We start from the raw sequence: 15,926 nt of genomic DNA, 5'->3' as shown, positions 1-15,926 counted from the left end.
GCCCACATCCAGTAGAAAATCCTATCAGTCTCACCTCAGATTACAACGGAAGTTCAACCATTTTTTGCCACTGCATTACTGTCATCTGGAGCCAAGCCCTCATCACCTCTGGCCTTGATTATTGCAGTTGTCTCCTAGCAGAGCTCCTACCTCTACTCTGGCTTTCTAGGTGTCTTAACACAGCAGTCAGAGCTATCCTCTAAGAATGTAGCTAGATTATAACACTTCTGTCTTTGAAACCATCTAAGGTTCCCCATTTCTCCAAAGCCCTAACATTGACCAGGGACTACCTGACCTACCCCTGCTGCCCCCTGCTCCTTCTTCCTTCTCTGGGATCACTTCATTCTAGCCATGTGAGGATTTCTTTCTTTCTTTCTTTCTTTCTTTCTTTCTTTCTTTCTGAGAGGGAGTGCAAGTTGGGGAGAGGGGCAAAGAGGATCTTAAACAGGCTCCATACTCAGTGCAGAGCCTGATGCAGGGCTTGATCTCTTGACCCTGAGATCATGACCTGAAGTGAAATCAAGAGTCAGACTCTTAACCATCCATCAGAATACAAGCTGACTGACTTGTCAATTACCCAGCAATTTTTATTCTAAACAGCCTGGGGGATTTGAGGAAGGGATTCCTATGGGCCAGGTATGGTGCTAGGTATTCTTCATATACTAATATATTTGATCCTCATAGCAACCCAGTGAGATATATATCATTCCCTGTTTTAAAATATGCAGGAATTGACGTTAAACTAACTGAAGATCTTGCAACTTCTAAGGAGCAAAGCAGGTACTGAAGCACGAGTATTTTGGACGCCATGTGAAAAATCTGTATAGAGGGAGTGTTTTCCCTGTCCTCCTGGGTCATCTGGAAGTACCATACAGAGGTAGACTTGCTGGTGTCCTATAGCTAATCCCTTCCTCCTGCTAATGGAGCTGGATTGTATTGGGCGAGGGGCAGCCTTGTTCTTCAGGAAAGACCAAGCCTCTTCCTAACCTCGGGAGGCAAAATGTCATTTTGGTCTAAGACAATTATGACCATTTCATTTGCCTTGCTGCTGATTGGCTTAGTTGGGACACAATTCTGCCTCCTAAGACTTAAGGATATTTCTCCTGGGGCATGGGGAGAAGGAAGAACACCCTCCTTGGAAATGGATCATTCTCAAAAAGAGGCAGAGACCCAAAGTAAGGAGTGTCTTTATTTTGGCTTTATTTATTTCTTTATTTACACATGGATGTAACTGAAAACGCACTGTTTAGAGCTATAGCAGACACTTGCAAACATGAGGGGACCAAAAACTCAGTGACAAAGCTGACATGAGACCTTTATTGATCTACTGAATTAACCAACCTTAATCTTCTTGCTTGGTAAGGCAAGAAACTGTTGTTTAGGCCTTTATAAGTTCTATGTTTGGCCTCTTTGTAGCCAAAGTATTCAATGTGCACAACATACTATGTATATTTTTCCCCAATAGTTTATCACCATCTCCTAGCACAGCAGTCATGGCTCAAAATCAAGATTTTGGTTGACTGCATAAAGAATGTTCTGTATTTCAAAGTAAAAAAAAAAAATGAATGAATTAAATGAATTATTGCAGGGTGTAGAAAGTTGAGACAGCAACATGCCACTGACATTCTCTCTAAAAGCACAAGCAAGGGAGAAAAATATCATACCACATAGAAAAAGCCTTGGTTCTATGTAAAATGGCAACACCCCAATACTCTGACACCAAGGAAAAAACATTCATGCTAAGACCCTGTCTTTCAGAAGGCCTTCTCCTCCCATGTAATTAATTGAAATTTGACATCAAATTTTGTCCCCGGTCACTGTGGTCCAGACCGAAAACAGCCCAGATTGTATTCTCAGTCAGGAGGTGGCTGTGTTTGAGATTTGTGTTGGCATCGCTGAGCTGTGACCACAGCGCGCATTTTTGTGGGAAATATCAGATGAAACATTCTTCCACTAGGAAGGGGGTGGGTGGTGTGCAGGGTTCAACATGCCCAAGAGAGCTTTTCTCCTTCTGAAACTTGTTGAGACTCATTTTTTCCAAGTTGTTGAGACCACTGTTCCCCTTTTAGAGCAAATGTAGCTGGAGAAACGAATGAGCGCAGAATTTAGAAACATCAGAGTCCCCTTTCCAAGGCCTTATTTCATAAGGCCCTATGTGGTTTGTGGAAGCAATTTGAGGTCCTGGTTACTGATAAAGATGATATAATTTTAGAACTTTCAGAAGCCTGTGTGGCCTCTTTGTTAAAGATCAGCAATTAGAGTCTTCAAGTACTGAAAACAATTACCTAAACCTTTTCAGAAGGTCCATACTCAGTATTAGTTCTGAGCACCATTGTCTTCCTCTTGTTCATCACTGGCTTATGCTTTCATTCACCTAGATTATTCTAGTTGTGGTTCCAAGATATGGTTCAACTACTATGTATGATGCAAGGGTGTACATGCGGGGAAAATATTCTGGCTTAGCATCTGGAGACAAATCTCTTTGCACCTACTTGCTTGTGGCCCTATTCTGAGGGGTGTGACCCTACATGATTCCTTACATACGGATTGTGGTGACTTACCTTGTGACCCTGGCTGTCGGAACCGGGAAGTGTCCATTGTTTTTGAAGACAGCTACCCATAAGCTGGCTGGCAGCCAATCTCAGACTCTTTCAGATCCTTTCTTTTAGGGAACTTGACATAAAGACAGAAATACAAGTGTCAGAACAGTCCAGGAACTGAGACACCCATGGAGGGGAGGCAGTGGGCAGAAACCATAAGTCAGTACAAACTAGGAAGCTAAGTAGTAAAGGAAGGCCATTGGAAGGAGCTAGAAGGGGTTTGAGAAGTTTCAAGTGTGGCCGCAGAAGCAGGTAGTGTCTTTATGGATGCCATGGGTGCCTCGTGTTGAGAAATTAACAAAATCATAGCACCTATAGACTGAGAAGGAGGTGCCAGTTTCTGAAAAGATTGGTCCTATGTTTATTCAAACTTTTTTCGGCTCTTCCCTACATCCTTTTATCATAAATCTCCATTAGTTGAGAATCTGATTGCATCAGATTCTTGCACTCTGAGTTTAATGGATCCAATTACCTACCAGAGTTGCGGTCTTAGGTAAATCACTTAACTTCCATGCACTTTACTTGTTAACTTTCTGTATGCAATAGGTAGAATAATGGCCCCAAACTTGTTCACGTCCTAATTCTAGGAACATATAAATATGCTACTTTATACAGCAAGAGGGATTTTTCAGATGTTTTTAAGTTAGTGACCTTGAGATGAGAGTCCAGTCTAATTACATGGACCCTGAAAATCAGAGAGGAAACATCCCAGCTGTGGTGGGGGGATGCGACTATAGAAGAACGGTTGTAAAGATTCAACATTGCTGGCTTTGAAGGTGGAGGAAGAAGGGATCATGAGCCAAGGAATGTGGGTGGCGTCTAGACGCTGGGAAAAGTAAGGGAACAGATTCTCACCTGAAGCCTCCAGAAGAATACAGCCCTCACCAGCATGTTATCTCTAGCCCAGTGAGACCTCTGCTAGACCTCTAACTTAGAGAACTGTAAGATAATAAATGTGCTTGCTTTTAGCCATTCAGTCGATGATACTTTGTGATAGCAACAATAGGAAATCAATCCAGTATAATATTACAATACATACACACAAGAAAATGTTTAAAAGAGTATATGCTATTGGGGCGTCTGGGTGGCTCAGTGGGTTAAGCCTCTGCCTTCGGCCCAGGTCATGATCTCAGAGTCCTGGGATCGAGCCCTGCATCAGGCTCTCTGCTCAGCGGGGAGCCTGCTTCCTCCTCTCTCTCTCTCTGCCTGCCTCTCTGCCTACTTGTGATGTCTCTCTCTGTCAAATAAATAAATAAAAATTTTAAAAAAAGAGTATATGCTATTAATGTAACATTGGTTATGTCATCTTTATGAATTACTTATTTTTTTAGGCAATGAATATATGTTATGTAGTAAAGAAGTAATGGAAATATTAAAGAATAAGTAATAATTTAAAAATTACCTTCCAAGGCTCAGCCCAGTTGTGACATCATATGAACAGCCCAGGAGATGGCTCAGTTGTCAACCTTTATCTTCCCTCTTCTTCTTGGGTGCTATCCCCATGTCTCAATTCCTCCACAACAAGCCACCAATTTCATAGCAGTCTTGATGTCTCTCATTTCTCTTCCACGTCTCAGGTACATATGTTTGTATTCAACCACCTGATGGTATCAGTGTGTTTCTACAAATTTGTTATATGTACTTTTGGAGATATTTAATTATTTGGTTAATAATGAATCCAACAAAAATTTATGGAGGATACTTTGAGTAGTCATGAAGTCATTTAGATGAGGCATATTAGTCTTCATTAGGCCTGGTATGGTGCTTTATGACAGTTTCAAGATCATGTTGGTAGAGCTCAAAATCTACTGAAGAATTTTAAAAAGAACATTTAGAGACCTTTTGGCCCACACAAGACTTGCCTATCTTCACGAATCCATTGGTCTTACCTAAAGTCTAAAAATCCTTAGAATGCATTTGCAGTCCACCCACTGTCAACAGGGATGGCTATTAACTGACACTAAAGTTATTAATACTGGTGAGAAGCACAGCAGATGAGACCATGAGACTCCTTAAATGTACTTATGAACCACTGAAACCCAAGAACTTGGCTTTGGTGAGTTAAAAATGTAAAACATGCCCGCAGTACCAGTTCTCACTTGAGCAAGAATTTGCTAGTTCTTATCACAGCCAACCATCTTCAGGACTTTGAATGACCCTAAACTTCATTTAACATTTGGACAGGACAATAGGTACTTTGCATGACCTGATTAGAAAATAATGCAAGGCTGTTTCCCACTAGGTCATTTTGATCCATGGCTGAGCCAAATTCCCTGGACCTCTCTCCAGCCAAAATAGACCCCCAGATAAATGAAGGATATAGAGCAGATTTTTTAGAAATAGTGATCTCAGTACTTTTCATCATGTCTTTATTCATCAAATATTTGTTGGACTGTAACTGTATTCTCAAATGTTCATATGCGTTAAGAATTACCTGGGAGGGGGCGCCTGGGTGGCTCAGTGGGTTAAAGCCTCTGCCTTCGGCTCAGGTCATGATCCCAGGGTCCTGGGATCGAGCCCCACATGGGGCTCTCTGCTCCGCAGGGAGCCTGCTTCCTCCTCTCTCTCTGCCTGCCTCTCTGCCTAGTTGTGATTTCTCTGTCAAATAAATAAAATATTTAAAAAAAAATTTTTTTTAAATTAAAAAAAAAAAAAAGAATTACCTGGGAGGGTTCACTCCCCAGCAAACTGATTCAGCAATTCAAGGGTGGTGCTTGGGGGATTCTATGTCTAACCAGCTTCATGGGTGATTTTGATGTAAGAACTCTATACACCACTTTGTAAAACATTTAGTCCCCAAAATAAGTAAGCAACAATTCCTGGCCATAAGAAACCTCAAAGTCCAGGGTAACAGAGAAAGGAAGAAAGATACTCTGTCCAGGGGAGTACAGTCTTAAAGGAGGCCATCACAAGGAGAAAAGGGAAGGGCATTCTAAGCAGAGGAAGAGCCTTTACAAGGCCAGAGTGATGAGAAGATGTGAACCATTAGGGACCAGTGAGTGTTTACAGTATGGGAAGGTGAAAAGCACTCCAGGTATGGACAAGCAGGAGGGAATATAACAGGATAGCATGGATCTTGATTTGTCACTAAGTCATTTCAACATTATTTCATAGGCAACAGGGAACTGGTGGAAACTTTGAAATATACCTTTGAGAATATCTAGTATTGGGCAGATGCTTATTCAAATAATATTTCCTGAGGACCCAGCCTGTGCCCAGCAGTGTGCTAAAAAAGGATTGTCACAGTTAAGAATTGTGACGGTCTAAGCAGTGAAAGATAAAAGTAAGGTGGTAACCAGTGAATGTGTACAGAAATAACTGGTCAACAAGATTTGAGATTAAAACAAAACAAAACAAAAACCCAAGAATTTGGTGACATGTTAGATTGAAGATGCAAGGAAAAAGAAATTTGCAATGTTTGGGAGCAGAGAGACTGTTAGGGATGGGATGTTTGTGTCCCCCTCCTCCCCGAATTCATATGTTGGAGCTTAATCCCCAATGGGATGTTATTAGGACATGAGGCTTTTGGGAGGTCATTAGGTCATGAAGATAGAGCCTCATAATAGGATTATATTACTCCTATAAGGTCACTACCTTATAAGAAGAGACACAGAAGAGACTGTCTCTCCCTCATGTAAGAATACAGAAAGAAGGTATCCATCTACAAAATAGAAGGAGGTTTATAGCCAGAAACAGACCATATGGGCACCCTGATTGTGGACTTCCAGCCTCCAGAACTGTGAGACATAACCATTTCTTGTTTAAGCTACCCCAGCCCCTCTGGTACTTTGTGAAAGCAGCCAGCACTGACTAAGACAGAGACTGGTGGATGATGATTCTACTGGAGAGTGCAGGGGGCAAAGGATGCCCCCGCCCAAATGGGAGTCGATGAGCCCATCCAGAGGGAGCAGGAGAGTGAAAGTGTATGCAATCCAATGGTGTGACGTGGGGGACGGTCAGTGGAGGAGGTGCAGTAGCCATGAAGGAGCTGAACTAGGGTTCAAAGAAAGAATGAAGGGGTCTGAGATGAAAGAGGTGACCAGTTGTTTTATATGCAAAGCAAGAGGCTAGATAGAACTGAAGGACTGAGGTTTAGGGCTTTCGTGAACATGTGGACACAAGGCCTTTGCTTGTATAACAGGAAGTTGTGGTGAAAATAGAGAAGGAATAAATTGGAGTTCCCTTTAAGTTGTATTGTATGAGTGGAAAATAATTGTTCAAAATCTAGAGGGAAAATAAAACAGTGCTGGGGTTTTAAGTACCGGGAATCAGGGAAAAAATATTTCTCAATCTTTGAGGTAGTTGTCCCTCCATATGTGGTTGTACGTGGAGGCTGTTCTGACAGGTGAGAAGGCAGAAAATGTTCAAGGAAGAGGAAAGCTAAAGAGCCAGCCAGTGTAGACAGAAAAGTGGCTAGAAATGATCAAACAGCATGTAGTACCCCTCCCTAGGGCTGGGGTGATGGTCAGGAGCAGCTTACCTATCTAGGGAGAAGCATGATTTGACTTGAGTTTTGGCTACGTGATCATGTAGGCAAAAAGGAAAGTCCAGAAATTCACTTTATCCAATGACAACTGGACCTTTGGTATTTGATCCTGGAATCTCTACTCAGAGACCAACCAGCCGGACACACATCCACGTTTTCTATATTTAGAAAACAAAGGAGCAAGAGTCAGACAAACAGAGCAGTCCAGTCTCTTCAACCATCCAGGACAGCAACGTCATTTTATTTTTTATATTTTCATGAATAAGATGTTGTTTTCAAACTGCTCTTTGCATATGAAACCAGAATAGCAGTTTAGACAGTTCCCTCAGAAACTGAGCGTAATAAAATTGTTTCAATCTCGTGTCCTGGGTGTGCATGCACATGCAGTCTCAAGGAGGAGATGGCCCATGTACCCAACTGCAAACTGATGGTGGTTACATAAGCTCTAAGTGCTTAGAAAACGACTCGGAAGAATTCATGCCAGACAGAGAGAGAGCAGAGCTTCACTGTGGGCCAAGCAGGGGAGGGAACTGAAATTAAGGCTGAAGCTCAAAAGGCACTTCAGTTTTACCTGCAATGTTAGTTTTTTACCATATAAATGTATTACTTTTAGATTTAAAACATTAATTTTAAAAATTATGGAAAAATCAACCCCAACAAGATGTTCCTAATTATTCTGGGGGAGACCCCAAAATGGTTACCATCCAGAAGAGGGGTAGGCAGACAGGATACAAGTAATGGAGAGATGAGTGCTTGGTATTTACCAGATGCTTAAATACAATGAATGCTTCCAATAAATTGGAATATTTTAAGTTGGCTGTCAGGGCTGTCTTAAGAATAATTTAGTCTTTATTCCTTTGCCTTTGAGGTGCCCATATTTCTTCAAACAGCTGTTCTGTGAACTAGAAAGATGGCTTCATCTTTGCAAATGTCCTTTACCTCCTAATAACAAACATCAAAAATGGTAGTTCTGACCCTTATTATTAGTCAAGTGACAATGCTAGAAGCTGTAACTCCAAAGGTTGGAGAATGTGCAGAGAATGAGGAACAGGAGGATGTCAGAGCCAAGGTCTGCAGAGACCACGTGGTGACCAGAAGAGCTCGCATCTGCGCTTACCCTCCAGGTGGTAACAGGTGAGGGCCGGGCACAGAGCCGCTGCGGGATGGGGGAAAGAATGGAACTCCAAATGTCTTACGGATACTTGAAAATGTGATCTACTACTTCCTATTAAATATATGACAGGATTAATCTGTTAATTGTTGAAAATTAAAGGTTTTGGAATGTTGAAGTTATATATGTGAATTTGGTAGCAATAAACTGGAAAAAGCTTGAAAAAACAAAAAAAGAAAAGAAGAAGACTTGACAGATAGTCCATGGGAGACACACAGGAAGATTCCTGGGCAACAGAAGGACCTCAGTGGAGCTTACTGGGGGAGAATTTGCAAGGAGGCAGATCAGCCTTTCTTAACTTCCCCTGTTGGGAACCTGCTGGGTAGCTCTGGAGCAGGAAAGTAGACTGAGCTTTCACTCATGGCTGGAAACGCATGAACACCCAGAAGAAGAACAAGGAAATGCACATTAACACATTGCCAAAATACGTGGTCATGAGGTTCTGGGACCGGGGACTAGGGACTTGGCTGAAGAACTGGGAGGACAGTTGAGGAAGAAGACAAATATGTCTTGCAATGAGAGAAGAGTGTTGTTGGTGGAAAGAGAGCAGAACAGGAAGGTAGACAAGGTTCGCCTCCTAGCCTATCGTGTCCCTGAGGGGAGGAGCTGATTCTCATTCATTTTTTTACTTATCACCACATTTGCTCCATAAATGCTTTTAGTATCTGAGTGAACCAATTCATGGGAACAGTTACGTCACCAGATTCTCTTGAGGCCAGGCTCTGTGTCCTGGGAACTAATGCCCCAAACATGCCCGGGAAAGGTTGAAGAAGTCTACAGGTATGCAAGAGCTACCGACTGGACAAATGAACTGGGCCTTTCTGAGCTCTGATTTCTTCATCTAAAAATGAAAACCACAAGACTGACTCCCATTCCCAAGAAAGGATGAGGCACACATTATAATACCAGACAAGTTCGCTCTTAAAATTTGCCAAACCAACTCTTGGGTATATTCATTTAAATTCCTCAGTGGGTAGCTGATTCCTTATGGCTAATACTGTATTCAGTCGTGGAGGGAAATGAGTCACGCAGATGGAATCATAAATACACACACACACACAAACAACTTAGCCATAGATTTTTTTTGGTAACTTTGTATCTTCTCAAATGCTCCTCACTTCTGCCTCTTCGCCCCCAACCACCGCCTTAGACTCTACTCCATACAATAGTCGCTCCTTGGACCAAACACCCATGACAAATTCAGAACAGTTGCCTGGGATTTGGCTACTGCGTAACAGGTAGTTCAAACCATTCCATGGCGCTAACTGAGCCGGCATGAAGAAGCTAATTAAAGCAGTCAGGAAGATCGTTTATATAAAAATGAAAATGTAAACACGGTCTTCATTGGATAGAGGGATTAGAAACTACAGTTGTTTGTTTGTTGTCAGAACTGTCTGGGCTTTGTCAAAACCCTGACATGTGGCATAACCTCCCACTAATCAAAAAAAAGAAGAAAACAGACCCAAAAAAGAAAAAGAAGAAGAAAAATCTAAGTAGGAAAACAGACATAGAAAATCTTCGTCTTTCCAAGTGGGAAAAAAAAATTCCACTTGTTTTTCTAGAACAAGTGTGATCTGTATTTGGACAAAGTCTGGGCTCCTCAGTTTGCCTTGACAGACATTCTCTCTCTCTCTCTCTCTCTCTACTCTGAAGCCCTCAGGTTTGGGACGTGCCGGCAGCTCCAAGTGGGAAAGGAAGCCATGAGGATATAGGCAAAAGAACAGAGTTGAGGATAATCATGTTGACAACCCCGTGTGCTTTCTGTAGAGGAAGGCTAAGCTCTGGCTTCTTGTGTATGTCTAGCGTGTCATTGACAGGGAGGCCACGCGATGGCATTGGCCTTCGAGGTATTATGTACAACTGTAAGTTACTTTTTCTGAAATGGACACATTTAAACTTAGATTGCTTAAATAGCGAATGGAGAAAATAACACACAATATGGGATCATGGCAAATGCATGGAGGGACATTTTGGAAAAAATACGTATTCTTCAGGATTCTGCTTCACTTGATTTATTATGGATATGCTGCCTTATGAAATAAAGCTTGGAACTAGGAAAGCTCTACCCCTCATCTGGAACAGTTCCTGATATCAAGCATGTACACAAGAGTGGTGTGTTTTTTTAAGGAAAAGAAGAGAGAAAGACAAAATAGATGATTTTTTTAACCATAAAAATGGCTCATTATACCTATGGATGCAATACGGGTATGAAGATTGCCATAGATGTTCTTGTTATTGATTTATTTTCATCCTGATTACACAAGGCATTGAGCTGAGTGTTTCTTTCTTTGTTTAAATGTGGCACCTGCTCATGGGCCAAGTATTTCCTTAATATGATTCAGACCAGCTCGACGTTTAAAAATAAATGCCTTGGATCCGAATATCAGAAAACTATTACAGGAAATTCAAGAAAAACAAAACAACAACAACAAACTAGAAGTCACAAGAATGTAATATGCAGCGTGGACAGGGCACAAGGATGAAGGGAGGGCCAAGGACCGTGCTTTGCTTGTCTTAATGATAGAGCAAGCAAGAGTAGGAGGGTTCCATGCCACCTGATCGCTGGGGAGTATCAATTCCTCCAACCATCTCCCTCTCTTCTCCACCCTCCCTGTTCCGCAGGCATTTCTAGGCACCAGCATGGGACGAGAAGTGGAAAGAGACGGCGAAAAGCAAAGGTTTGACCTCATACTCATGAAATTTACCGCTAGTGATAATAGCAAACATTCATATACTCATGGCAGCCATCCCTTGAATGCTTTACATAGAACAACTCATTGAATTCCCACAACAATCCTACGACTACTCCCATTTTACAGATGAGGAAGCGGAGTCACAGAAAGATCAAAAGCGTTTAAAGGGCAACCATCAGGTGGTTAGCCTCAGACCGCACCCCTCAGCTGCTACCCGAAAGCACAGCGAGAAGACAAAGGACTTGGGACTAAGTGACTTCCAAATTCCCTTCTGCATGCTCAGCCTCTGTTTCTATACCACACTGGAAATAGGAATTCTCCATGTGGGTACCCGGTACCTAGCAGGGTGCTCTGGCCATGCACAGACTCAATAAAGACTGGTTAAATGAAAAGATGTTTCACGTCCATTTATAGCGGAAATCTTTAGAATATTTTAAGTCCATAAAACCACAACATCCTAATCTGGTTAGCTTTGCGATACCCTGATGTTTGCGTGCATGCAGCCTGGAAAGGCACTTACGCCACTCCCCTACATTTCATTGCGAAAATAATTTAAAGATCACCTCTCTTTCTCAAAATAACAAGCAGTCCGGAGTAGAGCTAGATTCCCCACCTGTCCCTAAACTACAAATCGCCCCCAGTGTATCAGAGGAAAAAAAAATGTGGCACAGGGAGGAAATGAACCGAGACAACATCACTTACAGCAACCGGAAGGAAAACACACATACAGACGCCACTCACATTCTACGTGTGTGGTTGCCCAGTAGGGAAATGCTTGCAGCTGCCTTGAGAAGCAAGTCTGGTGGCTGCAGCAAGACAGAAGCATAATCATGAGGCAAGACTGAGCTACCGCCTCCCACCTGCCTGGTCAGAGAGAGGGGGAGAACACCAGGGACCACCCGATGAGCCAGCAACAGTGGTCCTGCCCCGGGTGAGTTCCCAGACACTTGCTGGGGCCTGAGGGTGTGGGGAGACTCAGTCAGACTCTACTTCCTGAGATGGTGTCAGACATCCGTTAGTGTTCCCCACTGTTGATACCCCTTAACTGGAGCCAAGAGGGACTTAGCATGCCCCAAAGGAGAAAACAGGGACCCCGGGTTTCCTCCAAGTTGATCTGTAGGCACAGGCTTTAATGCAAGCTAAATGCTGCATGCTTCTGGTTTTTGAATCATCTTGGTAGGTGCTTCCTGGTGTAGAAGCTGCATGGCTCCTCCCTTGCTGCCCTCCTCGGAGAGCTTACCTGTGAGAACCTTGTGCCTTGGCTTTCCCTAAATGATTTCAGTACTTCCCAAATGTCGGCTATCATTTATACTTGATGGCGGATTCAAGTCATTTATAATGTCATTTTCAGGTCCTCTGGGAATGACCCCTGACGGGGCAAGAAACCATAATTGAGTATTGGACTCATTGTGTCCAGCCCTGCAGACCTCGTCCTTAGCATAATCTCTAAGGGGTTGGGAGCATTCTACTGAGTCAAACAGGGCCACCCCAATAACTTTGTCATCCTTCCTTTTCTCAATATTTACTAAGTCACGTCACTCATTCATTCATTCGATTGCTTTTCTTCAACAAAGGGTTTTTATCTTGCTGAAATTATTTCAAAATGAAGAACATATACAACTTGAAAGCCTTCCCCCTATTTTTTTTATTTTTTATTTTTGTATTTATTTATTTATTATTTATTTTATTTTAATTTTTCCCCTATGCCAGTGATGAGAGTTGAGAGTGGGTGCTCTGGTCTCCTCAACTCCTGCTTCAGGAGTCCCCTCCTCTTCCCCCAGAAGCTGGTTCCCACCAGAAGTGGGTGCAAAAAGCAGTTGCCCATGACAGGACTCTGGGAACCAACCAAGTGGCTTTCCTCCTTGTTTCTGCTTCCTTCCAAGTTTGGCAGGAAATTCCTCCCCATTTTCAAGGACATTCCTGTTTTAAGAATGGGTCAAAGGCGAGCAGTGGAGAGGAAAGGAGGTGAAATTAGCTTTGAAAAAAAAATAAATTCAAATAAATACAGCTGGCTCTGGGGGGAAAAAAAGAAATCAGCTTTGAGGTGGTGCTCTATTTCTCATTAATTGGTTAATTCATGTATTTAACACCTATCTCATGAGTTTGCACTGTGTGGCAGCTACTTTTAGGTCAAACCTTACACAAGATGAAGCAAAATTGTATGTTGTCCTGCTTCCAAAAAGGTTACAGTCCAGGGGAGAAGCAGATGCTAATTACTAATTACAGGAATGTGATAAGGATCAGAACATATTGTGGGGGAAGCTGATCTCATCTGGGAAGGTTTCTAGAAGGAAGGTGAGACTAGAACTGAAAAAAGGCGTAGGAGTTCACAAGTCTACGCTCCAGGCAGAGGGAACAGCGGAGACCATTTCCTGAGGTAGGAGACTGCAGAATTACCTGGCAAAAAAGGCCAGGGCAACAGGAGGGAAGTGGGGAGTGGCTCCAAATGAGCCCAGAGTTTCCGCATAAAACATGCTGCTGATTCTAAGAGCTATGCAGAAGGTAGAGGGGCCGTGGTCTGATTTGCATTTCTCAGAAATTCCTTTCCATCGGTGTGGAGAATGGATGGTGTGGCCCCCTCCCATCCATTTTCCACAGCTATCGGGGAGACCAGTGAGAAGGTGGGTGAATTCGGCCAAGCAAGCCTATCTGTGTGAGTACAGCCAAGAGTGGTGGCAGCAGAGAGAGGATCACACAGATTTAAAAGTCATCTAGAAAGGAAAATCGATGGCACTTGGTGGTGGACAGAAAAGAAGAGCAGGGGAGGGGGGATGTGTCAAAGGTGACCCCCAGTCTCCTGGTTTGCACATCCAAATGGATGTTGACGTTGCTTGTCCATCACAGAGACTGGTGAAGTGGGTGGGGACCAGGCCCAGGTTAGTTGAGTTCTAGAACTGATCCAGAAGCAGACGTCAGCCCGGCAGTCAACACTGACCAATATCTAGAGCTCCAAACAGAGGTCTGGGATCCTTGGCGTGCAGTTTGTAATTGCCGCCATGGGTATGGGTGATACACACCTGAGGGAGGGTATCGAATGACAAAGCAGGAGGGTGGCTTAGAATTAAATCCCAAGGAAGAAGTGCTGGGTGGCTTAGTTGGTTGTGCCTCCAGCTCTTGATTTCAGCTCTGGTCATGATCTCAGGTTTGTGAGATCGAGCCCAGTGTCGGGCCCTCACTCAGCTTGGAGTCTGCCCCAGATTCTCTCTCGGCTCTCTCTCTCTCCCTCCCCTTCCCTACTGCTTGTGCTCTCTCTCTCTCACTCAAATAAATAAATATAGTCTTTAAAAAAGCGAATTGAATCTCAAGAAATTCTAACATTTAAATAGAGATAGAGGAGAAGGGTCCCTTCATGAAGACTGGGAGGGTTCCGTGAAAAGTCAAATGCAAAATTACCATATGACCCAGTGCTTCCATCCGAAAGAACTAAAAACGGGGACTCAAATAAATACATGCACACATACTTTCATAGCAGCACTAGTTACAACAGCCTAGGAGAGGAAACAGCTTGCCTGTCCATCAGCAGGTGAGTGGGGAGGCAAATTGTGGTACCTCCATACAATGGAATATGATTCAGCCACAAAAAAAAAAAAAAAAAGAGAGAGAGAGAGAGAGAAAGAAAGAAAGAAAGAAATACAAATACCTGCTATAGCATGGGTAAGTCTCAAAAACACTACGCTAAAGTGAGGGCACCTGGGCAACTCAGTAGGTTAAGCATCTGCCTTTGGCTCAGGTCATGATCCCAGAGTCCCAGAATCAAGTCCCCTGTGGAGCTCCCTGCTCAGCAGGGAGCCTGCTTCTTCCTCTGCCTGCAGCTCCCCCTGCTTGTGCTTTCTTTCTGTCAAACAAACAAACAAATCTACCTTAAAAAATAAAACAAAACACTATGCTAAAGTGAAAGAAGCCAGGCACAACAAGTACATGATTCCGTTTGTGTGAAATATCCAGAATGGGTCAATCTGTAGAGACAGGATGCTGATTGGTGGCTGCCGGGGGCTGGGGGAGGGGGAAATGCGGAGCAAGGGTTTCTGCGTCTGCGATTGCCTTTTGGGGTGAAAAAAAAGCTTTGGATCTAGGTAGAGGGGGTGACTGCACAGTACTGTGAAATACTGAATGTCGCTGAATGGTCCTCTAAAATATCTAGTAGATGCTATGTAAATTTCACCTGGATGCTCAAAGAGAAGACGAGGCAGGTGTAACCGGAGGCATAGAACACAGGCTGTGTGTGACTTTGGGCAAGTGAAGCAGCTCGGTTTCTTCTTTCTCTGTATGTAAATGAGGGGAACGAACTCTCTTGGAATTCTCTGGTAAGGATTAAACAGGACAGGGTTGTTGTTTTTTTTTTTTAAGTTTCTAGCAGAGGGAATGTATAGTAAAAGCAGTCAGTTTCCTATCTAGATCTCTGTAGTTTAGCCTCATCAGGACTGAACTAACTTCTCTTCCCCCTTCCCCTCTCCCCTCCCCTTCTTCTCCTCCCACCTCCCCCTCCTCCTTCTTCTCATAGTTAAGGGGATGCTAACTCCTTTAATTCTTCTTCCTTAAAAGCTGCTCACCTCTTCCGGACGGACATCCCTTTGTTTCTTTATTTAAATTCAGTTTAGTTTATATATACTGTATTATTACTTTCAGAGGTAGACTTTAGTGATTCATCGGTTGCATACAACACCCAGTGCTCATTCCATCACGTGCCCTCCTTCACGCCCGTCACCCAGTCCTTGCCCACCTCCCCTCCAGCAACTCTCAGTTTGTTCCCTAGAGCTGAGAGTCTCTTATGGTTTGCCAGGACTGGACTACCTTCTAACAGCCGGAATCTCTATCTCAAGACCTGAGAGCTTTCTGTAAGCCAGTCAGAGCCCCTGTAATTGCCTAAAAGTGAACGGAAATGCTCAGAAACTCATTCTCCAATGGGCCATAAATATCTCAGCTCCCTCAGGCCCGAGTGGAATAACTCTAAGACAAGCCTCTTACCTTTGTCCCAA

General features: G+C 43.2%; 1 protein-coding gene across 1 annotated transcript in view; it reads left to right on the top strand.

Moving 5' to 3' along the window:
* The first annotated feature begins 11,723 nt into the window (after window positions 1–11,723).
* The window catches only part of NEDD9 (neural precursor cell expressed, developmentally down-regulated 9), a 185,358-nt gene continuing 181,155 nt past the window's right edge, over window positions 11,724–15,926 (top strand). The window contains exon 1 of the mRNA XM_046004931.1: window positions 11,724–11,881. The gene's annotated coding sequence lies outside the window, so the exon portion shown is untranslated. The remainder of the gene's footprint in view (window positions 11,882–15,926) is intronic.

Source organism: Meles meles, chromosome 5 (assembly GCF_922984935.1).
Source record: "Meles meles chromosome 5, mMelMel3.1 paternal haplotype, whole genome shotgun sequence".
NCBI classification, from domain to species: domain Eukaryota; kingdom Metazoa; phylum Chordata; class Mammalia; order Carnivora; family Mustelidae; genus Meles; species Meles meles.
The sequence above is the reverse complement of the archived record's forward strand: the minus strand, read 5'-3'. Positions and strand labels throughout refer to the sequence as shown.